The sequence below is a fragment of the Syngnathus scovelli genome, chromosome 3 (genome assembly GCF_024217435.2).
Source record: "Syngnathus scovelli strain Florida chromosome 3, RoL_Ssco_1.2, whole genome shotgun sequence".
In the NCBI taxonomy this organism is placed as follows: Eukaryota; Metazoa; Chordata; class Actinopteri; order Syngnathiformes; family Syngnathidae; genus Syngnathus; species Syngnathus scovelli.
The window spans coordinates 23,308,170-23,335,169 of record NC_090849.1 but is presented as its reverse complement, the minus strand read 5'-3'; the positions used below and the strand labels follow the sequence as shown (position 1 = coordinate 23,335,169).

Here is a 27,000-nt window from a genome sequence, read left to right as displayed (position 1 = left end):
GAAAGTCGATGTTTGACATGGGGCTCATCCTGCTTGAAATGATACTTGTTGACAGACTGAATACATCTTTCAAGCTGACTATTCTGTCACGCTTATTCCGCAAGGCTAATCATCAGTGATGACTGTGAAAAGGTGATGCGCTTTATATTAAATACTAATTGGGTGGAACGCAGAAAAATCTCGTGATTGGGGGGGGGGGGATGTTTTTGTTTTTGCCACGTTATTTTTAACAAGGATTGCGAGCAACAATTTCAAATGCAATATAGCAAATTTTTTGGGCAACTATCTTCTATTTGTTTGGAGAACGCCTTTCCATAGGTGTCAAACTCAAGGCCCGGGGGTCAGATACAGCCCACCACGTCATTTTATGTGAAATTTTGCTTTGACTTTGTGTCATTACTAAAATTACAAATTGTCTTCACTTTTTAAAAATAGCAAGTTTTGTTACCGTTCATCTTTTTAAACCATTTGAAAAAAAATTACCAGTCTGATTTCAAAACTAGTTCTTCATCAGTTTGTTGTGTAGCCTGACAATCATAATGGCCCTCGGAGGGAAACTAAACTACAATTCGGCCCGCGACAAAAAGGAATTTTACACCCCTGGGCCACACTATGTAAATACAATCAAGGTAGCAAGACACCATTTTTGTATTTTAAGTGAGAACCGGTTTCCATTTGTTCCGTTTAAGACAACAGAGCGAGGAGGGGGGGCATTAAGACAAAGAAAACAAACGTGCAGCTGTGTCCTGCTCCTCCGCGTCCATCTTCCCATGGTCATCCCCACAACCAAGAGATCTCTTGTCTCTTCTCATTAACGCCACTGATAGGAAGACACCGACTAATGCGCCAGTCAATTTCCCCTTCCCCTTTGTCCAAGGGCTCTTACTTCATTCTGTGCCCCTCATCTGTTACAAAACCCCTTCAAGAAAACCACACAGCTCTGACTTTCCCCTTTATCTCTTACTTAACTGTCAAAGCCTATCAGAGCGGTGGACGACTGACAAGTGTGGGATGACCGGGGTGAAGCGGTGGTCGGGAGGTGCCACTCATTGCCGTGTTTATCAGCACAAAGGCCAACGACAGCAACCTAATCTGACCTGGCTGCTGATGGCTCGTGGCTGCGTCTCTGCTCTCCAACAGACCTCCAAGATACTCTCAAGGGAAAGGATAAGCATATACGCGCACACACCAAACACGTATGTACACACAAGCGCGGAGTTGGGACTATTCTTAGCTCCCATTTCGGATGCAACCTCCTTCTCTTTGCCGCTCGTCAACCCCGGCCTGTCGTTGCCTTTGTGATTTTTCGCTACAACTTTTGGTGATTAATTGTGTTGCCGCCATCTTATAACAGCAGTGCTCATCCTCTTTTTGCTGTTTTTTTTTTATTTGGCCAGCGCCTTCAATATTTTACCCCACTTCCTTAGTCGTTGAGGAAGCGGGGCCGCACTTTCCCACCCGCCGATCTAAAGTGTTGTTGGATTTCCAGTTCCTACTCCACTTGGCTGTTGTTTGGCACTATAACATACTATTCTTAAAATACCTACCAAGTTCCTGTTTTGTTCTTTGCCTTTGCCGGAGTAAAGGTTGGCAGGCACCTGTGCTCGCTGAGAAAATTTGATCTCATTTTCTTTCCGGCTCGTTGTTGTGCCGGGGCAATGTTTACCTCAGGCAACATGTCAGCCAGCGGATCAAAGATTACTCAGCCAATAGGAGCTGCTTTTCAAGTGATGCCGCTGCAAAAAAAAAATCCACCAGCGAGTTTGTTTACTTTTGACACCCTCTCAAGGCTATGTAACATTCATCCCGAGAAGAATATTGTCCAAGCTATCGTGCCTCCTCGACACAAATCTGCTTTAATTCCGCCTGGTTTATGGCTGGATCAAACCTTTGCCGTTAGACGTCTCTCTTGTTTCTTCACGTTCGTCTGTTGCGTTTCAAGATTATCTTCAAAACGGCGGAATTAGATAACGCCGCACATGGCTCTATAGCCAAGATTTTACTGTCAGCATCAAAACCGGCCCATTAACTTATGAAGGCCTCGTTGGCAAAGCTCCCTTCTCCCCTCCATCGCCATCAAACACGCTATTATCCTCGGCCGCTCTCACACAACTCTGACAATGAACAGAGGATTAGAATATCTCGCTATCTTCAAGCGAAGAAGAAAAATCTCCTTTTACTAGTCCACGGTGAACACTGTTTGGCAGCGTCTTTCGGATTCCCGAGAGGCTTTTTTTTTTTTTTTAAACAACACAATTGCTGCACTTGCAATCAGCCAACATGTGGCATTGTGATCCAATCACAGGATTTCATCCCCCCCCTTCGTGCAAACATGGTTAAGTCTCTCCTTCTATTGTGGAGGAATCTTCAAAGCAGTTGGTAACCACAGGGGAACATTGGGAGTTGTTAATTAATACAACAGACTGTACAAATGATTTATTTTCCTGATTCCAAAGATGAAAACAAACTTTTTTTTTTCTTTGCGCTGAATCCATCGACATCCCCCTTTATCCTAGATGGTGAAATGTTGCTCCTCTGAGAAAGGGTTCCGGAAAACAACAACAAAATGTCTGTTCAGCTTTCCTGGATTTTACTGGATTTTTTGTTGTGACAAATGTTTTTTCTGAAATGTTTTCATCTTAACAACAGTCGCTGAATTTGAATGGCTTGTGAAAGATGACTGTTGAAAGCCAATAACGATTTTTTTTTCTAAATGGCTTTCAACCTTGACTTAAAAGGTGAAGGGAAAATGAAGCTTCAAATTTGTTTCATAAACCAGCTGTATTTTTTGATACCTCTAGATGGCACTGTAGCTTTAAATGACCTGTGTGAAAATGGCAAGTTAGCATACTTTCATCCCGATATAAAAAAAATACGACTGGTTCATGAAGCAAATTTGAAGCCTCATTTTCCCATCATTGTGCATCCAGCCAAATTAAAGCTTCAAGAATTGAAGGTTAAGTCAAAATCCATATGCAAACGTGAGTACAGGTTTTGCAAATTGTCTTCCCTTAAAGACCAACAGGGTTAATCATCCCTGTCCTCCTTGTGACACACTAAGCAAACCTCACACATCTCCTGCTGCCTGTGGCAACACAATGGCCGCCCGATGCTGTGACTTTCTCCGAGACAATTCATTTCACAAGTACATCCGAAGGGGCAATGCCGACGGTGCCATTCGAGGGAGACAAATGAACAGAAACAGGCGTGCGTCAGTGAATGATGGCCGTACGCCACCGGGGGTGCGGGAAAAGGACACACGGGATGAGCTTGGCTTGAGTCTCATTCACAGCCTTGCCCGAGGACACGCGGATAATGTGAGACATCTTTTCTCACACCATTTAAGCAACGCCCATGGGGACACATTGTTTTATTTATTTTTTTATGATTGTACTGAATGACCTCAGGCTGTCTATACAGTATACAGTGTGTGGACATATGTTTTTGAAAAGATTCTTTTTTTTAATTAAATGCAGAGACAAAAGAGTTCTCCTTACGTACATTAAAGTTGACCTGAAATCAAGTATTCAAATAAATCGTTTTTAAACACTCCATAAAAATGCAACTTTAAAGTTAAATACAACTAAACTGTACTTGGGCATTGATTCCTTTGCACACTTTGAGAATCATTACTTTCAACGACATATTTGCACGGTGTCTCGGGATTGCTATGCTTTCCTGTGATGTACGAACCGGAATTAGCTTGTCGTTCATTAATCTTCATCCCTCACTGTTTGCGCACAATTTCACGCATTGCATTTTGTACTTCAATCAATTGTAATTGTATTAAGAAACGTGCTTGGTTTTAAGACGCTGCGGTGGTGAAATAGATGTTAATCGTGTAGATTTATAGTGGATAAGACATGCAAGGCAAGCCTTTGGCAGCACAGGCACGTTGCCCCGCCCGCCCCGGGGGAGGCGGATGACAGAGCGCAAACAGCTAATAATTAATACCCTGATTACACAGGCTGCAACAACACGGGGAGACAAACCTCCACGCAGCCGGGTGGAGACCTGACCAAGACTGATAGCGCAGGAGCCCGCAAGTACACACACAGATGCACAAACACGCAATCAAGGGCAGCTCGCACAATTATTGCCATGACATCTACATTCCCACAGTTAGGAAGTATGAAAATGAAACATGGCGCAATAAACACTTTGCCTCTCGTGTGTTGACATGTGAGGTGATGTTTGAAATTTCACAGTAAACAGGTCCCGCTGTCAACCTTTTCAATTCTTAGTTAGCTCAACCGGTAGCTGTGTTTCAAAGGTGAAAAGGAGCTTAACTAGATTGGAACAATACTAACCCTGGACCCCCCCTGTGCGTGTGTGCATGAAGCCCCGCCTTTTACCTAAGCTTGGATAACAACGGCATGGTCACCCTCATTAGCGCCCAGACTGGAGTTGCTTTGATTTGGATGTGTATGCACAAGCTCTGCAAATGGCTTCCAGATGGACACCCCTCCACTTTTTAATATAAGCAGCGTCGTGTTACTCCGAGATGAGGCGATCCCGATTCCTCACAAACCTCAAGTATGCTTCGACATGTCCAGGATTTCCTTCCATTTGAAAGGATGTCGGGGCGATGTGTGTTTTCACTACACTGCGGCTTTCCTACCTCATAATGTGGCTATGTGCGTGTGTGTCAGCGAGAGAGAGACAGGTTGTGCCTGAGTAAAAAAAAAAAAAAAAAGAGTAATGAGATGCCAACCATGGAGGGACCATGGAGGGCCCGGCCGGGGCCCGTGCACAGCCCTTGGCCACCACTTCCTTTCCTCTATGCCACATTGACTGTTTCCATTACTACAGTGGAAGGAACAATAAAGAGCTGACGTGGGGATGTGTGGTCTGCGAGCAGAGCAGCATGGACACTCTAGGACAGGTTGGACTCCGCTACTGGAACTTCAACACTTTGAGTATAATGGATTCCCGCAAATAGTGACTCGGGGCATTTATTTACTCAACGGCAGATGGCAGGAAGCCTACGAAGGGGGAGGTCTTTGTACAAATGACTTTTTGGAATGAATCAATGGGACGTGTGTTATGTTTGGTTGTAACATATTTCAAATGAATGTTATGTAGTATATTAAAGTTGTTTAAAAAAGAAGGGTGAAAGTAATTCAACACAAAAAACACTGACTTGGCTAGGATGTTCCATGTATACATTTTCTCACTGCTTGGAAAGGAATGTGTAATTTTTTTTTTTTTTTCCCCTTCCTTTGTTTGAGAAGACGATGACACATTTGATCCCGTCTGGCGGCGTCACATGTCAGCCTCCTCATCGCTGTCAGTCTGACAGCTCACAGCCCGCCAGGCAAAGGATCATGGGTGCTGTGTCAGACACAACGGCGAGGTCGGAGGAAGGCAAGTTAAATGCAAGATGTGCGTGTGTTTTGCATGCAATACCATGTGTGAGTTAACCGGGGGGTGTCAATCTGAAGGGATGGACGCCTGCCAAAGGCAAGAGCAACACCATGTCAGAGTGATAGCAGACGATGCCCGTTGCAAATAGACTAATCCAAACAGTCATCGTGAAACCATTCCCTCCCTTGATTCCTCGACTCCTTTGCTGTATGTGTGTCAGCAGGACATCCCAAAGTACAGGAATAGGCAATAAAGCAAACTTTTGAGTTTGACCTTAGTCTGCAGAGGCCACATTTCATGACACACTGGAGCAGCCCAAACTGAGGAGAATATGAAACTTTTCATCAGTCCGCAGAATTCTTCTGTCCCGTCAAACTTCATATGAACAATGTAAAAGTGCTGCATAATTGTCTTTTTTTTTTTTTGTGCACCGCCAATCTAAATGAATACTATGTTGGTAGCTTTCTGTGCTGCCTCGGGTGCTACCACAAAGAACAGGAGAGGTTCTAACAGCTCGTTTGTGTTTTAGAGTGGCACGTTGCCTAAAGTGACACATTTATATACAATTGAACCGGCTGCATTTGTGACAGCAAGTGCTTCAAATGAGTCTTTCACTCTTTTATGTTGTCTGGTGTTATATGTGCAAGTCGCTTCTAGCAGAATATATTGTATTTGTAAGGAAAGCAATATATAATCTTCCATTAAAGTGTATAAAAGGTTTCAGTTAATGAACAAAGCTTGATGCAGATATAAAATGATATATGTAGATGCAATACCACCTGTAACATTTTCTATATGACTAATTTTCTCCAGTTTATTCTCATAAAAATCAAATAAATGTCACAAATAAAAGGAAGTTGTGACAACCGAGGAGCAGTGGTTGTCACGTGACGTAATTGACAGTCACGTCAGTTGTGTTTTTTGGGGCACTCTTGGTACTAAAGCGAACGGATTGTTGTGTAACGCTTCTTAAAAGTTACAGTGCAGCGTTACGCGTCACAGCCCTATGTGCAAGTAGTAAATAAAGGTAACGCTATAGTTAATTATTATGATTATTATTGCGTTTCTGTCAACGTCGCTGCAGAAATGGAGCTCGTCATGCAAGGTAAGCTTTATTTCGTATTCTACGTTTTTCATGCATATGCAACAAATTTAATTGCTGATGATGCAAAGCGTTTGCAACGTATTGTTCTAAAAAAAAGTGATGATAAATTGGCCTTTAAGATTCGTAGGATCACCTGACGTTTCAATGCGGCTCATATTTTGGCAGCTTGTATTAGTCAAACATTTTTTTTTCTTTAACGACTTTAAAGTAGTGATGTTAGAAATAGTTGTGTAGTGATACTAATTATACAATGAGGGCGTCTAACGTCATGCAGCATTTTACTTGAGTGGGGAAATCACATTTTAGAGTTTTGCATGAGGTCTGTAATTTGACTCCAGTCTTGTGTTTAATAAAAAGAGGTCCTATCATAATAGAAATCTGTTGTAGTCACTTCACGTCTGCCCTCGACCCCCACAAGGCCATATCTGCAAAACTAAACTTTTAATATTTCCTTAATGCTTTCATTAGAACCCTTTTGTTGGTGAATTGTAGGTCTTGCTGCTGCAGCGACAAAAGAACCCCAAGACTTATTTCACTTGGCAAGCGTGTCCATTTAGACGTCTTACTTCAATCACAGCGTGCTACTACCAATGTGACAAATGTCATTGCCATGGTAGCTCTGGTCTAAGATAAATAAATGACTGCAGTGTAATTGCCCATCAGCGCTCGGAACATTGCACGATTTTGTGATCTTTGCAACAAGGAACATGTTGTCGTTTTGAACAGAGAACTCTTCTAGTATGGAAATCGTCCAGAAGATATGAATAGTAGCCCTTTAATAGTTGTGGCTTTTTCAAACAGCGGTTGACTGGCCGGCCCAGGGTTTGCCTTCAAATCCCTTAAACTGTCCATTGCTGTCAAGACCAAAAGCGGTCCACATATGTCCAGTGAGTTCTAATGCTTTTTTCAGGCGAGTCTGGGGATAATTGGTAATGGGCAATGGCAGCAACCCCCCCCCCTCATGCCACCTGGAGAATCGCACTACTCCTGCTAACCGCCACCGCTTTTCTCCTTGCATGGAAAGATGTTCCTTGGAAACAGAAGCAGCGAAAGCTGGCTCTCGGGATTGGGATGTATAAATAGTCCTCACGCTGCACAACATGTTCTGTTTTGATGTAATTATGGCGCAGGAAAAGCCTGGTTTAGCTGGGAGGGCTCTCGGGCAACTGTTAAACTCTTTAACGGAGAGGTTAGCTGTTGCAAACGGTTGCACCTGGTTGAGCTTGGTGCCTTTTTTTTTTTTGGACCAGTGAAGAGGTGTAGACCAAGCGAGCGCTGAGGGATGGAATGGAAGCACGCTCCTGCACGGTTACCAGGAGAGCCTGAACGTGATGAGGGCCAGATGTTGGAACTCGGCTGCAAAGAGGAAACAAAGATTACATAAATTGGAACGGAATCTTGACGTTTATAATTTTGTTCAAATGGATCGTTTGGGACTTTTGACTTCTTTTTGTAGTAGGGATATTCGATCCCACTTTTTTCAGACTGATACCAGTACGAGTACTAAATTGTTGTCATCAGTACCAATACCGATACCAAGCACCGATACCACTAGGACTGACATCACATGAAATTAATGGCAAATTTACATTGTTCTAATCTCTAGTTTCCTACTCTAGTAACTAAAAGTTTTTTAAATTAATAATATGGCTAATGGCTAAAATTTGTATTGTTCTAATCTTTAGTTTCCTACTCTAGTAATTAAAATAGTTTTTTATTATTAATAATAATATGGCAACTTTATAACAAATTCTGAATGTTGTACATTATGATCAACAAAATCAATATATATATTTATATATTTTTTTACTTGTGACCTCGTGGTTGCACTGGTCTGCAATGAGTGCTCAAATGAAATCAATATGAATCATGGGCAAGAGAAGTAATTGCGCTTGTGAACACAAGGGGGCGCACTTATCCTATCCCTGCTCCTACTCAGGAGCGGTCACAATCTTTTCCAGCCTATTGTTCCTCTTATTAGAAGTCACGAGTGTTTCTATATGCGAGGAAATATACTGAATTCAATCCAAAAAATATAACGCCGGCTAAACACTGTTTAAAACTTGCAAATACTCCGATGAAAACATGAGCAGGTCATGTTAGGGATCAGTCCTAATTCCAAAAAACAATAGTGGTCCAAATCATCTCTCCTAACACTTGTTCGCGCCCGTGGCATTGAATGATTTGAATTCTTACTCTGGTGAGTTTCCCCCCTCTGTGAATTAATTAGTCTTTGCCAAAGCGGGCCACATTTGTCATTTGAATTTATGCTAATGAGTGCCAAGATCTCATGGAAGAGCTGATAGGCCAGAGCAGCTGCTCTGTCCTTGCGGGGCCTAACTGTCTTCCCCTTTTTAACTGCTTCATCTCTCCATCTTCTCCTCTCTCTGTCTCGCCATTCCATCTTTCATTCCTTCCCTTCATTTTCACTCTCCAACTTGCTCTTTGCTGCTTGTCTCTCGCCTGGTGTGGCCTTATCATCACCCCCCTCTCGTGCACCCCCTTTGCTCCTTACCTCCTGCTGGTCCTGGGCTGCATGACCTGTCAGGAGAATGGCCGTGTCCCAGGCTGATAAGGCGGCTAATTATCCAACATGTCTGCACAGCAAGGGAAGTGGATGAGCTAACACAAAGCAACACACACAAATCCGTGTGGCCTGTTGCAAGAACGGTGTCAGACGTTCGCTCGGCGCAAATCTAGGCAGGTAACTCGGTAAAAGGAAGAAAAAAAAAAAAAAAGAAGTCGGCGGTCTATTATTTTGAGTAGCTGTACACTTCAACCTCGCCGGCTCCCCATTTGATCTGGTAGAAATGAGCACTTTGGTGTTCTTTCTATAATGTTCACTTGCTGGGAGGGAGAATTCTGCATTCTCGAATGTGAAATGTGTTTCAAGTAATGGTCAAGTTGTTGAGAAGGTATGTCAGAGGACATTTATTTCTTTTCCAAGGTCTGCTCGACCTGTTTGTTCTGTATTGCAAGAACCCGAACGCATTTCCAGGAAATTTTCAAGTGTGCAAAAAAAAGTTAACTGTAAAAAAACATTTCAAACTTCAAAATGTTGACAACTGAGAAAGTATCCCATGAGCCCAAATTCACTTACTGTCCCTAATTGGCTTAGCACGGCATCCCGAAAAGACGTAGTATTTATACTTTTTCGACTTAATCAAATTTACATTGGGAACTTTGCGTTTATCACATCGCTCCCAACACCCTAGAGTGTCTTCGGTAATTTGGCTCGGATACATTCCACCTACTCAAAGAAGAAAAAAAAAAAAAGTAAGGCCTAATGTCATTTCGAGGGGATTATTGTGATCTTTCAACACATCTTTGCGTGGTGTTAAGGAGTGGAAGGAGAGAGCACGCAAAGTGATAAAACCGCACCACAGAGCCTCTGTTTTAACGTTCTCTCTCTCTCCCTCTCTCGCTCTCTCTCTTCTCCAATCAGGCTCATTTTTCCCTCACAGCACCAAAAGCCATATTATGTGCTTGTCAAGATGGATAAACCCCTCAGCCAAATGTTCAGATGAAAACAAATAAGTAGGAGACGTTCATGTAATCGCTTCTGCCAGAGAAAGGCTTTAAGAAGAACATAAACACTTTCTGGAAATGTGCCTCACATGCGCTAATTCCCTCCTGCTTTTGTTTGAGTCTCATTCAACTTCGGGAACCATTTTATACTCTGCCGTGATGAGATGTCACTGTTGGAGACGCGCTTAAAACGACTTTGCAGCATGGTTAGCGTCAGCGAAGAAAAAATAAGAGCTCGTGTTACCTTGCTGCCCGTGTGATTATATTCAGGGGAATTTGGAAGGAGGGAAAAAAAAAAATCTTAATTAACCCGACCAAGATGAATGCCAAAAAAAAAAGGATGGCTCTGTCAGGACTTTTTAAAATGATCAAACTCAGGGTGCCCTATTATCAGGTCACGGTTGCTCTTTGTTTGGAGCGCTGTGTTTTTCTATGGCATGACTGGGTCGTTTTCACATGAGAAAAGTCCCCCAACTGTCACTGCACTCCCACAATGGTCCGAGCCAAGCCTTTGCGTAAAATTCCCATGGTGGTGGTCCTTGGACGGCTCACAGCCGCACGTTCCAACTTCCTCAGTCGGATCAAGAGTTTGCTTTGCTTGTCACACCGCAGTGCGGCTTCTAGTTCGGGTAAAAGATAGGGTGAAAAAATGCTGACCAAAAAAAAAAAATTCACTCGATCTCTTCATGTTAAATTGCAATTTTTGTGTCTGAAGATCAAACAGACAAACTGGAGAGAGAGTAGGATGGGAGACCCGGTAGAAGAAAAACATGCCCAAAGTGTCGTGAAAGTCGAAGAATGTCCTGAAAGTTAGCTAAAAAAAAAAGCTCAGGTCTTTTAAAATATTGAAGCGTGAGGACACGCAAGTTTCCCAACAACCACTCAGCTCGCCAGTCCATTTCTCCTCTCACTCGTGGCCTCGAACTAAAAGGTCTGCTGCCTCTTTGGTCGCCGTTAAAGCTTGAAAGCAATTCAGACCCACGACAACAAATCACGTCGACCTTAAATGACTTCCAATACCGAAAACGTAGCAGCCCGTTTCGGTTTCCCATCGTTCGTTTTGATCGGCTCCCAAAAGCTGTGACGTAGAACCGAACCGACGAAAGTTTTTTTTTTGCGAAATCAAAAATGATGATGCAGACTCATTTAAGGCACCAAAATAGATAAGCATGTTAAGACTCTGGGCCAGCTGGCAGGTTTTCGAGCTGGGAAGTCCCGCCGATTGTAATGCGAGGGCAGTCGAGGGGGCCAAAGAATGACCAGGCCTCCTCCCGGTTCGGTTGCTCCAACTAAATGGAGCAGATCAATCACGCCGGACGGCGCCGTGACAGCGTGTTAAGGACCCGTGCCACGGCACAGTATTTTTTGGACAGCGCCGTCTTTTGCGACAGCGGCTTGCTGACTGGCAGATGCACACAGCCATTCTTCGAGCAGATGGCCGTGGCAAGGACGCGGGCAGCAAAGCCTCCTCTCAAGCTGTATAGTATACTCCAGCGCTGAGAGAGCGAGAGAGAGAGAGAGATCTGATGAGGATGCAGGGTGGACTTGTCAAAAAGGTCTGGCTTGGATCACAGTTCTGGTCTGGCCTGAGGCAGGGTCTATGAGGCGTGGTCTGGGGATGGAGGTTCCAGACAGTGATGCAGTATGGTAAGATGTTTGAGGCTTCCCTGGCTCAACATCTGTCAGAGTGGGATCCCATGAGGTAGTGCAAGCTCTGTGTTTAGTGGCATCCAGAGATTGGGCCAGTCTGGCCTCGTTGGAGGAAAATGTGACCTACATTACCCTAAAGGAGCAATGCTGCTCACTCGGAACTTTATTGAAAGCTCTGAAGTTGATCAGTGACCGTTTCCAAGTTGCTCTCATTCAAAAACATTTTTACACGTGGGAAATAATATAGGCGGTGTAGTTCTTCGAATTCAAAATACATGTTGCGCGTACAATGTAATAATGTCGGCAGCAGGGTGGAGTTGCGGTTATAACGTCTGCCTTCTTATACGAACCACCGCAGTCGACAAGCGCTGGGTTCTAATCTTGGCTCGGGCCCTCCTGTGTAGGCTTTCCCCTTTTGTGGGCTTTATTTGGGGACTCCGGCTGGTATTCCAATTCTAAAACATGTTAGGTGGCTCAACTTGACTTGACGTGAACCCATGGCGAAGAATTACAGTGGCTGCTAATCAATTGTGACACTGTCTGTCTTGGTTTCGGTTTGATACAATATAATGTACTTTATTGTTCGTTTTGTTTTTTTAATTGAACCACAAAAACATGGCAGCAACTTGCATCATGATTTTTGCACAAGGCAAATTTATTGTAAAATTATTTTCTATTATTATTATAGGCATGCATGGTTTGAAGGGTTCATGTAAAATGCCACCGGCAGTTCATTCTTAATCCATTTGTCATCTTTTTCTTTGTATTAAAAAAACAATAGCAAAGGGTATTAGCTTGTCACAGCGCTTTGTTTACTCTGGAACAGTGAATCCTCCCACTTATTTTGATGCTAATGCTTTTTAAATGAAAGGCTTCAAAGCGTTTGTGATTAGGTTTGCAATATTTCTATTTTGACTGGTTTGCAGTGTGTCTGGAATTGGCTGAAATTGTTTGGTTTGAATTCTGTCGATTACATCCACATGATTAATGAATATATTAAATTGTGGCATGGATAAAATACTTGTAGAGAACTTTGTACTGTATAATTTTGTTAAATATTCATCATTTTATTTTTTAAATATAAAGTGGTCCAGTGGAATCTCTATATGCTAAATTGTAATTTTTTTACATCAATAATCAATTTTACAAATAATGAATTTCAGCCCCAGACATTGTTCAACCACTAATAATCGGTATATCGGACCTGGAAAAAAAATATAAAATAAAATCACACTGCGCCTCTTTTGCTCTGTAAATTTTTACAAGCAATGCGGGGACCTTCTGAAAAAGATTCAACTGGTCTTCTGCAATAACTTTGAACATTACCAGCTCGGGCCAACGACTTGTACTCTTCATCAGAGCCTTCATTATGATCACCGACTGGCCGCAACTCTGGACACTGTAACTTTATTGGAGATCCCTTTTTGCTATCATTCCTCTCATGGCGGTGGAAATGTAAACAGGGCTTGTGATGAAAGTGCCCTTATGGCACGGAGGGAAGCGAGCGAGGCCGCTCCGCCACTTACACGCTATGCCTTATGAATAAGTAATGCTACTGGACGTGTAGCGGTTAGTCAGAGAGGAGCAAGGTCCGCGCATCAACCCCATCTCTGTTTGCCTTGTTCATTTTTCATAGGATTCAGGGCTGGGGGGTCGGAATAAAAGGCAGCTCACACAGACTCTTCTGTTCTCCGTCACGGCCTGGCAAACGCTTAACAATATCGCCCATCTTCTCCGATACAAGTTCATGTTGTTTCTCTCCTCGGCGTCTTGACAACAAAATGAAGCAGACGTGCTCGCCTCGGAGAACACAGCGCAGGTTGTTAGTGTTAGTTTTCACAATTAAGACGACTTTTCCCTTACAGACTCCAGATGACCCTTTTCCTCGAGGACTTTGATTCAACCTGGCGTGGAAAAGTACACATAAGCGACCACGCTTCAGACGAAGAAATAAAACAGTTCAAGTCGTCTTACCTAAAGTGTTTATATGATGTCACTCATTACCTGTTTGATGTTTTGCATTAGCCGAGGAGCGCTCTTAAAACACGCTTGAAATAGTTTCAATCGAGCTACAGCGCCGAGTGTCCATCTCTCGAAGCCGCGGGTACTCAAACGCTCTCCATCGACAATCACGTAAGGTTGCTTATTAAAATGAACCGCCGCCGAATGTACTCGACAGACGCCGATGGTCCGCTGCCAATCGATGACCTTCATGATGTCATAATGGAGGTCAAGTTATCCGATTAGATCTGGATCCTGTTTACTCACTGCTCCAACAACACCTTGAATTATTGATTGAAAGGAAGCAAAGATGTCCTTCAGAATAATACGACACTCGGAAGGCTTCTCGGGAAGACCATTAGCAATTAATTGGCACGTTATGTTAACTTTACTTTTGTTTTGGTATGTTTAGTTTTGCGATATTATTGTTTGTTGGCATGCCTGACGTTTTTCCAGCGTGCCTAATTTTCCAGTTGAAGTTTTGCAGCATATTTGAATCCAATCCAGTAATTTTGCTTTAAAAAAAAAATCATGTAATTAATTTATTGTGACAAGCAGAAAAAATGTAATTGTAGGAAATGGTCCTTGAGTCATTCAAGGTTAAGGAAAAGATTATCCCATAATTCAGTTAGTGTTGCGATGCACAAAAAAATTTGGTGGAAAAGTGGTTCAGCATTTAGGAAATAACCTCAGAAGGGAGCAAAGAAATTGCAAAAAAAATGATACAGCGGAGATTATTTATTTTTTAAACGGTATTATTTTTTCTAATGTTTCGGTTTTGGCCGCGGTTACCTCGTTTTCCGTTTTCAGTTCCAGGCAAAAAATTTCCTTTTGGTGCATTTCAAAAACAGTTTCCCCAAAACACTGCTTGTTGAATCCTGTAAAAATACAAAAACAAAGTAAGAATCATTTTTAAACGCTCATCCCGGCCGGCCGGGGCCACGGCTTCAACATCAGTTTGAGGCAATTTCGACCATTTTCACCGAGATGTCCTGAACTGTGCTGCGCGGGCAAATATTTTCTCAAGGGAAGAACACATTAAGTGTGCCTAACCTCTCGCCGGGATATTGCCATTGTACAAGCGGTGCCTTCTAAGGTGCAACATGAATAGAAAAAGGTCAGAGCAGAGCCTTGGCTGTGCACCTCTAAATAGAAAAGATCCAGGCCCTTGTCTGTTTGCAGTATTTTTCCTTTTTGGAGCGGGTTAATTGGAGGCGATTGCCGCACGGTCACTCGCCACAGGCGGGAAGCTTACGGCCTGTTCCTCCTTCTTGTCCGATGCTTGATAAACATTCAGGACTGAAATCAAACCAATTTACTCAATTAACAGCAAGCTTCAAAGACAAATTAAACCGATTCTGTTCAAATGAGATGATTTAACTACATGGTTGCACAAACAGTCTCCTGTTAGTCTTCAAATTATTTTCATTTCAATTCAGCTGAATAAAGTTCCAGATTTTGAAGGGGTGGTGTGTCGATCGATCTTTTAGGAAAGGTGTTGTGCTCAACTTGCCGCACGATACTTCACGTGGAGTTGTATGTGGGTCAGATTGTGTTCCTGGAGGCCAAGTGCAGGCTGCAATTGAGGGATTTGGCTGAGTCAGCATCTCTGCGGGACCAGGATGCAGCGCTTTGTTCCGCTGTGACTAGGCAACCGGCCTCAATGTTTTGTGCATGCATGCAACTGCTGTCGCCCTCTCTTTAATTTCAGTCTGCCAGTGTCCCACTTAGAACCCGTGCAGTCGGGCCAGCGCACTTCACAATATGTCCTACTTCGTGGCGATATCGTTTCCGATATAGGATGAGACATTTTAAACTGCGTTGCTTCCAACAGTTCTCTTCACATATACACAGCAGATTAATTTTTCACGTATTGGATTGTAATCAATTTAAAAGGCAATTAATTTGTTTTATTTGCGCTGTTGAAGATCGAGCCTTTTTTATGCTCATATTTTTCCCAGAAATTGGGAGCATCATGTTGTATTAATTTAAAAATGTGACTCATTTCTTTGAACTTGTAAATCGTGACTTTAAGATTGACTAGATGCCAGATTAAAATGGCTGTAAGGCCAATGACAAGTCTGGCATGGCTTCACTCCGCTCCACAATGATTTCACCTCGCGTTTACCAATTATATGATTTACTCATGCGTGACATATTTTCAATCCCGGTGATTTGCTTGAACATGTCTCTAACCCTAACTAGCATTCGCCGGTATTTGCAGCCAAGCTAATTTATCTAACCTTGAGCCGTATTGCTACTTGGATGGAATAACTACTAATTGTTTTTGATACAAAACAGACTAAAGCGTCTCCATCATATCAGTGAGGAACGAGTAAGGTCATTCTTGAGGTTGCTGAGATTTCAAAAAGGTGTTGCAGCTCAATTGTTAATGTCGGCAATGACAGAGGAGCGAGATGTTAGGATGATGCAAATGGATATGTGGTGTTCGCTGTTTCGCGACGCCGACGTGGTGATGAATAATAAAGTCCTATTCATTTCTTCCATCTATAGTCCGATGCGATGAAACTTTTTTTTTTCTTGAATATCCATGGCTGAAGTTAAACAGATGTTGCGCAATAGATCATTTGAAGAACCAATAATCCAACTGTTGTATATGGACAGAGGCTTAAATGAACATTTTGAATTCTTTAAAAATAGCTGATTAGGCAAATAGCAACCACTTTAATGTTCCAAAACATTATTGTCTGTGTTAATTCACTTGGATGTAAATATAAATCAGACGTTTCTTCTTATCACCGCCTCGAAGCCATGCGGAGTTCTCGACTGACGAGAGCAAAACACTCTCTTGCTCTTAATGTTTGTCAGGGGAGAATTTATTTGAGTGGGAACACATTCCATCTTGCCAAAGCAAAGTGTCCCTGACCCACAATTTACTTAAACACTACATAAATGCATCGTGAGCTACGACTCCCTCAAGCCCGTTCGGAAGCATAAAGAGGCGAAAGATCTGATGATCGGGTTTTCGCCAACCATCCGGCATTTCCAGGCAGTGTAAGACGGGAGGCCTGACAAAATCGCTCACACAGCCTGATCTTTGTGACTCTGTCTTGAACCGTCCCTAATTAAACACAATTAAACAAATCTCGTGGACTCCGGCGTAATCCGCCGGCCCGCGGTGGGAGCGGGAGAGGAAGAGGAGAGAGCGGGACTTGGCAAGGGGAACGGACAACACATCCCAGCAGAACAAAGCCAACCAGAGCGTCTAATGTATCAAACACATGGATTAGCGGTTAGCTTGGGCGCGCTGGGGCCGAGTGGGAGCCTGCGGTTTGAAGCTTTTTCGGAGGCTGACTCGGCCCCGGGAAGGAGAGGGGGCCCCCCGTTTGCTCATGTGGGAGGACTGCAAGTGTAAATTGACATCTGTATGAAGATAAGTAAATATGTTATAAATCTGTCAAAGGGAATTTGTTTTTTTTTCAACAGACAGGTGCCATGGTTATTATAGTTTTCCATATCCATGTAACCAGAATCCCTGGATGAAACGTAGAAAGAGGAAACTGAGGAATAAGGTTGAACTGTTTTGTGGATGTCGGGCGGAACAGACTGGTTTATTTGATTTGTCACAAGTGGGTTAGTTGTGTATCAAAGCTACATATTAGTTTTTTGCATTGTTTAATGCTCGTGCGGAGATGTGGTGGATATCATGGCTCCATTTTTTTCTCCGATTGCAAAGAGATGTTCTTGAGTACCTTCTTAGGTCGACCATGATGTCTCGCAATCTTGATCCTCTGAATCCATAAGAGAAAATAGTTATGCAGCAATTCATTTATGATTATTCCAAAGTATTATAATTGTCTGATGAACAAATATCAGAGGACACATTTTGTTGTTTAGATGGTGACAGTGATTTTTTTTTCCCGAGGGGGGGGGCACTTGCGTGAACTGGATCAAGTGAGTGACTCTGCGAAAACAGTCCCTAAAATAAAATTCACCATTGAAGTAAATAGAAAAAGCCATATCATTTAAAATAAAATCTAAAGTTGTCAACAACTGACTTCATTTCCTAATCTTCTCACCTTTCTTTTTAATATTTTCATAACTACGGAATCTTGCACTTGACTCCTCATACTGAGTCATTTGGGCGGAGCCACTTTTGAGCATGTATTATTCACGTGTATCCAAGCCCCACTCTGGCCCAGGGAGGAAGTGCTCTCTCCCAGTCTCCGTCACAGGATATCAGCCTCTAATTCATTATTCAACGTGCTGGAGAAGGGCCACTCAGTCTAACTCGTGCTCCTTGGACAGCCCAGCGTAGTTAAGGACTACAGAGGATTGTTCAATCTCCCGAGCTTTCTTCGCAGGTTTACTGCATCTTTTTTAAGTTGGACTCAAAAAACCAAAATGTAGCATTTTGAACGTCCCTGCAAATGTGATGCAATCTCATGAGGATCATATTGTCCCTAACTACTGTTTGTTCATAAAACCCGAGTGAAAATGGAAAGAGAAGTCCCGTCTAATTTTGTACTGCAGTATTATGGCCGAGGTTTTGTGCAGGCTGAGCAAAAAGTTGACATTTTCTTATTTATAGTGTGGTTGCAACTGTCTAGTACACTTACATGATGTGGCAGGAATTCTTCACTAAAATAACATGCATTTTGCTTTTCCCGATGCAGCATTTTTTTCAAATGCTATGTGCTACAGCCAAAACAATTACCTGAGTGATTATAGACGAGAACATATGGAATAAATATTTTTGCTTTCGTTTTGAACTACTATGTTCATTGAGACTTGAATGGCTGCAAAGTTCCAGTCCAAATTTATGGGGTAGTGAAAGTGGCGCAGAGATCACATCCAGAGTCTGGAAGAAGATCAATCTTTAATAAATTAGGTCGGCGGACTGAAGGTCTCGGGAGATGCACGACAGCAGGGAGTGTATCTGGTTTTGGGTCACTTGTACCCCTGACACAGGCAGCCGCAGACCAGTAGGCAAAATCCGTTCCCACTCTCGCTTCCCTAAAATTGCTCCTTCGCATGTCGATTTCATGACACCTATCGTTATCGTCCTTTGCTGCTTCCTATTCACATTTTCTTTCTTCTCTATTGTCATTACATCTATCGACGTTGTTACTTGCTGAAACTAGCACCATAAACTACCGGTTGATTTATTTGAATTTTTTTTTTTTTTTTTTGCGTTCTGAGGCGGAACTCGAGGCACAATCAAGCTTCAGGTATGCCGCCACTCCAATCAAGTGGAGAATAAATTGCACGATTAAGGTGGACCTAAGGTGTGCGTTGTTGTTGAAGTCTTGGCATCTAAACAATAACGATGCAGTCGCTCAAAGCTATATGTGTGTGTGGAGATAGATATAGATAGATAGATCAGGGGTGTCAAATTCATTTTTTTCGCTTGCTGCATTGTAGTCATAGCTTCTTTCGGAGGGCCAATATAAATGTATGAGCACCTCATATTATATACAGTAAAAGCTACAAAACAAATCTGATGAGTAAAAACTGGTCAAATATTAAACAAAATAAAAAAGATATCAAAAGTGAAGACGATTTGCAAATTCTAGTAATGACACACAAATTTGATGCACAATTTGTCTTCGCGGGCCACAAAAAATGATGTGGCGGGCCGTATCTGGCCCCCGGGCCTTGAGTTTGAAACCAAAGCAATACTTGTGAATTAAATTTATATACATTTCTTAAGAGAATTGCGGCTTGGAAATAAACCTGACGCTACATGTCAAGTATACAGAAGACAAAGTAAAAATGACGCAACGCCCTACTGCCATGAATTTAATAATCAATACTATTATGGTTAAACAGTGTTTTGGATTAAGTGTAAATAGACTGTGAAATTATAAATATTTTTTTTTCGTATACATAATTAGATACATGAGGCGTGCGTTAATAAATTGTTTACTTGCTTTCGCAGGTTCCTTCTTGCGTTAATAGGCCATGACAGATTTTGCTTGTTAATAATTGTGCCTGTTGCTTGCTGGAGATGATAGATGGGGTGCAAACAGCTGTGGCATCAAGATGCATTTCATGTAAAACAGGGATGTGAAGATGTGTGTGTGTGTGTGTGTTTGCACGATGCGTTGTTTGGCACATTTTCGCGGATGGGTGTATGTTATCCTTGTCTTTTGGAGTCAGACCCCAGGCTATGTCTAATTGGAGGCTTCACACTTTCAGGCTTGACTCACACTGACACGCTCGACCTTGGCTCTTCTCCCTTTGCCATGAAAAGGGAAAACAGCGACACAGAAACACGCCGCCTTCTTAGCCGAGAAGAGAAACTTCGCTGCTGCGTCTTTTTTCTGTTTTTTTCTTCCCATTTTCGTACTCGCTTGTCTTTCTTCTGCGGCTGTTCTCAGCTTCAAGAGTCGTCGACGTTCCCACTTCCATTTGTAGAGATGAACTTTTCAACCATGGAAGGATGATTTAAAAGACAAACAAAAAGGTCGTATCTGTCTGTCTGTGATGTTAACGCTTGATTCGTTCTTAATCTGGCGGCACGGTGGAGCACCGGTTTGCGTGTTCGCCTCGCAGCTCTGAGGTTGTGGGTTTGATGATTAGAATAATGATGGACATTCTTTATCATTTGCATAAGGGGGATATTTTCTGACTATCAACTTTGCAACACATACATTTGTCTTTGCGGGCCACCGTAAATGATGTGGCGGGCCGCGTCTGGCCCCCGTGCCTCGAGTTTGACACCTGTGTCCTATAGGGTCTCCACCTGTTCTTGTGGGAATACAGCCGTCAATACACCTCTTAGCATACATTGCAACACTTGCTCCCTCAGGTCTCGCTCCCCTTTTAGCATCCAAGGGCCTGTTTATGGGCTTGATTTTCTTTTTTTTTTCCTCTCTCTTCCCATCAGGCAGCATTGATCAAACGGCACAGTAAGAGTTGTTCAAGGTGGACATTACTACTGATGGTGCTGCAGACCCTTGTGTAAAAACCAAGGCCATTATTCACCTGATTGCCCTCTCCCCCATCTCATGTAGTGGACATTTGATGATTTGGCAGGTATTTATATCACCCCCCCCTCCCCTATGTCAGGTGTGAAGTGCAGGCTTTTTGGTGGTATCCATTTTGTTGTTTAGTCCCCAAGAAGGACCTAGAGTAGTGCCAGATGTATAGATGATTGAGGTATGTTTTAGCATAACTTAGGAAAAAAAAAAAAACATTTGGAATATGAATACTGAACTTATCCTGTAAATATATGGCCAGTTATTTTATTCACATTCAAATACAAAGGAACCTCTGAGGTCAAATATATACAATATTATTTATGTTTAATAATAATGATAAAGTGATAATATTTTTACTTTTTATATTATATTTTATTATGCAATAATATATTTTCCATCATAGGAAATACCAGAGATTTAAATGTTTTTAAACCGTAGCAGCATGTTCGTTGGGTGTCCAGACGGAAGTACAAAAAGTTACGTATAGCACTTTTGCAAAATAAGAAGGCAAGCTGTACATCAACAGAGAGAAAGTAAAAATGAGGGTCTAATTCGATGTGCCAGATTGTGATGTTCAAGAGGAGGACAAAAAGTGTGACCTTTTTTTTTTTGCTCAACTTCTCTGCAAAGCTGAGCGCCACTGTGTCCACGCGTGTATAAATAATAGGCGCACCTCGTTTGCTTCGTAGGCTTACTGTGACACAGTTTAGCGTGACCTCAGCCTCTCGAACGTGCCACGTGTTGTTCTTTGTGACAGAGGTCTTCTCAAAGGGTAGTATGACACACATTAAGACGACAATTCTTTGTTAGTGTTGTGCATGCTGAGCAGGTTGTGTACAGTACGTGTCAGGACATCTGAACAATGACCCTTGACTGCGCTACACCTCGCTAGAACTTTTGGATCAGGACGATTTGTCTGATTCAGGTTATAGTGCTGCGTAAAAAAGGGCATATGAAAAATTGAGGGTTTTTTTTAAGTCTCTGGGGTGGCTTCCCATCATCAATGTTTTGTATGAGGGTTTCCCTAGCTGAACTGCATTTATTCACTTTTATGTGATATTATTTTGAAATTGGAACAACTTTGAAGACAACCGGCAACCGCGTTCCACTTTGGACTCGCAATCAAAAGCCGACAACGGCGTGCTAATCCGTCTGCTGAGTCTTGTTTTTTTTTTTCCTCACGGAATTGAGTTAACAGTGTCTCATTACATTTATGACTCTCACAAGAGACCTTTGAGACCGGATTCTTAGATGAGGACGAGCCCTCTTGTTGAGTCGCGACTCTGAGATGCACAGAGAAAAGGTCCTTAAGAATATCTTTATCATACTTAGACGGGAGGCGCAATTACGCCCGCTGCGGTTTCAGATAGCCGTCATGTTGAGTTGGTTTCAGGCCGTAGGCGGCGTGCCAGGGGAAGGTCAGAACGTCCATCTTGTTTCTAGATTTGTCAGCTCTGCTCCTACATGTGACTCGTCAGTGTAGAAGAAGGAAAAAAAATGAAAATGTTGCTCTTATAACAACATCTTAAGAAATGAATATAGAATTTTTCCACAAAGTATTTTTTAATGTGTTGATTGGGTTCTTTTATTGAACCCATGAAGATGTAGCAGAAGATGATAGTAGAAAGTACGAAAATGAACACTTGAATAGGTTATCGTATTTTTAGGACTATATGGCGCTCTTAGAATCAGGTGCGTTGTATGCATGGATATCTAAAACCAAATTTACTTTTACTGGTTTGTTTCCCTTTTCAATCCTATATTGGTAAATTGAGAACATCATCCCAACTTTTTCCATCACATACCTGAAGTCACTCTAAAATAATCCGACCGCTCTTTCCTACCTTCTAGAACTTTGCACACTTTACATCCAAAACGTTATACAATGTGAGCGTTGATAATTCATACAGAGTAAAGCGATAAACACACCATGAAAGTGGGTGCCAGAAGGAGTGGAGGGGGGCGGGGCTCTCAGGGGACTTCCTGTTCTCATTTGTACCTTCTCCCTATCTTTTCTCCAGTCCCGAGTGTTTGCATGCTGAAATCCCCCCGGCTTGCACTAAACACAGCGCTGCGCAGGGAGAAACGAATGGGCAATATTTGGTATTTAAATGCCGTCTGTGTGATGCATGCGATTGCTCTTATGAAGCCCGGAGTCCCCGGAGTAACATTTAGGTAGCGCTGAGCGTGTTACACGTTAGGCGGCGGCGGCGGCGGCACCCACACACTGTAAGCCCAACGTCAAATGAATAGATAGGCAGTTAAGAGGGAATAAGTAATGCTCTACCAGCAGGCTCCGCTTGTTGTGTGTATGAGTTACTTTGTAAACCATTTTTCTCCCCCCCCCCCCCCTCACTCTCAGTGGATGCTCATTTCCTCATGACTCACTTCACTTGTCAGGCAATTACCCTTTCCCCAAACCACAAACAGCCAATGTCTTGAGCTGTAGCAAAACACAACACAAGAGCACAGTGTTTGGTGTCACGACGAATGAGTGATTATACTGTAGATCTGAAACCGAAGCCGTGATGATTAGCCTACGCGTACACCTCAGGCGAAGGGCGGCGGGAGAGTGTGACATCGCCAAACTGACTCCCCGTTTTGTTTGACAGGTGCGGGGAATTTGCGTTTTGCTAAATCCTCAATTGGGACTTTGGACATGGTAGCACGCCCTCTGATCCCAGAGCGTACCCCGTGCCGTTTGGGAGGATGCCTGCCTTTTGTCTGTAGCCCACGGTTGACAAGTCCCTCTTAAGGCCTTGTGTTTGCCTGGGGGTTCTTGTCAGGGTGACTCGCACGCAAATAGCGACAATTCGTTTTACGTTCGTTAATAACACGGAGAACTTGTTCCGAGGGGCTTTGTTCACAGAGTAGGTAAGATTGAAACAATTGATTTTGACAAAATGCCTGTATTCATCTCAATTAGTAAAAGGGATTTTTGTCATTCTGATTTCTTATTATTTGTTTACATGTTACATCATCTGCCCCGATTTGCCGTATACATGCCGCACCGAGGATGCACACACCAAACGCAGCTTGGCTCTTCTGATATAACTTTACATGTTCGGATTGGGAAAAGGAATACATCAACTCTGTGAATCTCGATGTTCCACTCAATTTTTTTGCATTTGAAATCCGGTTGAGGTGTTTCTGTGGAGTATTTTCGGTCTAATTGGTAACTCTGATTCATTCTAATTCATTTAAACCCAGCTACTATTTTGTCAGTCTTTGGTTTGGGTTTTTAGCGTCAAACAATAAGCAAAGAACGGTCTGCTTGCAAAGTGACTTAAAAAAAAAAAAAAAAGCCGATCGCAGATGGTCAAAAAGCAGCCATTTGACATGGTACCCGTATTTCGTAAGCTAGCAGTTAGCATCGTTCCACCTCGATTGTATTTGCTGCCTTGCTTTGTTTAAAGTCCTTTTTCTAAAAACACACTCTGCTTTTTTTTTCTTTACTAGTTTATTGTCGGATAATTGCCTTCACTATTTTATATTTATTAAGTACCGCACAATCAAGGAAAACGACCAAAATTCCTTTCTCTTTATGCCTGATTCTTAGTGATGCATTTTATGTGGGCTGTTCTCATTATTTGAGACTAATTAGAAAGAGCAATTGGGTTTTTTTTTTTGCTCATCTTTCCTATCGGCCTGCTCGGCCGCCTGTGTCGGCTGCTCGAGGTTGTCACGCCGCTCTGAGCTCCTGATGTGGCGTATTAGGCAGGACAATCGTTATTAAGCACATTTCAGGCTCAATTACGGATCAAATGCACGGCCCTCCACCGCAGGCTCCCAACAGATGGTTGTGGGTGTCAGGTAGAAAGCTCTGCTGATGTCTCTGTCAGACATGGAGCTGTGATGTTGAGGATCCAGATTGCATCCTGGTGCCAAAATATTCTGTGTAATTTACCGTAATTTCCGGACTATAAGTCGCGGTTTTTTTCATAGTTTGGGTGGGGGGGCGACTTATACTCAGGAGCGACTTATATATGGTTTTTTTTTCACAAATTTTTACTTGATCATTAAGACATCACTTACAAGTATAGTTGACCACTTCCCATGTTATTTTTAGTATAGTTGATCACTTCACATGCTTTTATTTCTTTATCTTGAACATATTCAAAACATAAAAAATAGAGAAAACATCAAATAAAGCAATTAACACTTTAAAGCACCATATCCAAGTCCACTGTCTGCTGTATGTACACTTGCTCCATTTTTGCTCCTCTTATATTTATTATTATTATTTATTATTATTTGTTTATTTATCATTTATTCAATACTCTTATTTATTCATTGTTAGTGCCTTCTTGGTTTTTTTTGTGTTGCTTGTATGCATATGTGTACTATCTCACCGAGGGATAGTGGAAATGTAATTTCTATCTCTTTGTGTGTCTTAGTATATAAAAAAATATATCGACGATAAAGCAGACTTTGAATTTGATAAAACAACCAAAAAAAATTATATTTTCAGACGAAACTGGATGAGGGCGCTCTAAATTTTACCGTTGGCCGTGACTCATCAACTGGGTGGGCTTAAGAAAAATGGCACCAAAAAGAAACTCATATTTTGCAGGTTACAAACTTCAAGTTGTAAAATATGCAGCTGAAAACAGTAATCGAGCAGCAGAAAGAAAGTTTGGAGAACCGTGATGTACCAATGGATTACTATTTCAAGTGACGTCAGTAGCGCGGCGCGCCGGTTGTTTACATACAAACGTGCCCACACAAGGACTACCATCATTAGCGGTGATCATTTCTAAGTGACACGGAGGACAAAGAGTTTGAAGGAATTAAGGATTTGGAGTGACATAGAAGGTTTGAAAAACTATTATGGCTTTTACGCACGCCCGGTCTCTACTGAGTCGGGGGCCGACGCTCGGCCGAGTGGCTGTCCGCGAACGGTGCGCGGGGCTCGGACATGGCCATTACGCACGCCCGGTCTGTCTGGAAGTCCACGCCGCCACACGCTTGGAAGTTTGTTTTGTTTAATAAAGAGCCGTTTACCAAACCTACGTCGATCCTTGTACTTTGTTAACGCTACAATATAGTTATATAGTAGATCTGTGGAATAAAGACGAGGCTGACGTCAGGGCGCACGCGCGGCGATGTTGACAAAGGACGAGGAATTTGATCGATGGATTTAATGGAATTAAAGTGCACGGATGGTTTGATAATATTATTGGCTTGTATTATAGTTATTTAAAATATAGTTTATCTATCGTTATATGAGCCTGTGGAATATTTTGAAGCGCAAGCGCCCTCAGCCGTGCGCACCCATTGTTGACAAAGAACGATCGATGGATTTAATGAATTGGAGTGACACCGATGGTTTTATAAACATGTTATTCATGTAATAGTTGTCCTTAATCACTCTATATGTTACGTCAGGTCCGTTCTCAGCTCTTTGTTTGTGTTTGTCACGTTAGCATACCTATCGTTTAACCTGTTGTTGCTATTTAATGAATTGGAGTGACACCGATGGTTTTATAAACATGTTATTCATGTAATAGTTGTCCTTAATCACTCTATATGTTACGTCAGGCCCGTTCTCAGCTCTTTGTTTGAGTTTGTCACGTTAGCATACCTATTGTTTAGCCTGTTGTTGCTATTTAATGAATTGGAGTGACACTGATGGATTTATAAACATGTTATTCATGCAATAGTTGTCCTTAATCACTCTATTTGTTACGTCAGGCCCGTTCTTAGCTCTTTGTTTGTGTTTGTCACGTTAGCATACCTATCGTTTAGCCTGTTGTTGCTATCGTTTAGCCTGTTGTTGCTCGTTCATGACTGTTTTTGGTGTGGGATTTTGTCGAATAAATTGCCCCCAAAATGCGACTTATACTCCGGAGCGACTTATATATGTTTTATTTCACTTTTTGGGGCATTTTATGGCTGGTGCGACTTATACTCCGGAGCGACTTATAGTCCGGAAAATACGGTATCCACTATTTATTTCTTGCAAAATTATGCTGCAAAACCGCTCATCTTGTTGAAATAAGTATTAAAAAAAAAACAACAACTATTTTATTTTTATTAAGTCTTACTTGTTTGAAGCATTAATCTTTAAACCGTTACAAAGTCAGCTCACTTGATTTTAGCCAATTTTTAAACCAGATTCCAGGCAGAAGGAACAGCAGACTTCAATCCCTTTTTTTTTTTTACACACATCAGCACGGGCCTCGGGGAAACCGAATTCCTTCGAGTCAAGGCGCTAACTTCCCTCTAATTGATGGCTATCGATTTGTAAGAATGCTGGAAGCAGACCCCAAAATAGCTTTCGACTGTAAATGAGAAAATAACAGTGGTTAAATGAACTTATGGTGTTTTGTTTGCCTATTTCCTGAGTTGATTTGGAGGGCACACAGCCAAAGACATTATCGAGGTTAAAAAGTGATTTGA

The 27,000-nt window shown here is 42.2% G+C and overlaps 1 long non-coding RNA gene across 1 annotated transcript; it reads right to left on the bottom strand.

The window, feature by feature from the left end:
• Positions 1–24,991: 24,991 nt before the first annotated feature.
• LOC125994709 (uncharacterized) lies at positions 24,992–26,540 on the bottom strand. The gene is made up of 2 exons (XR_007490663.1): positions 26,336–26,540; positions 24,992–26,029 (listed from the first exon to the last, which is right to left on the bottom strand). It is a non-coding gene; the product is annotated as an uncharacterized lncRNA (long non-coding RNA).
• Between the last annotated feature and the right edge of the window lie 460 nt (positions 26,541–27,000).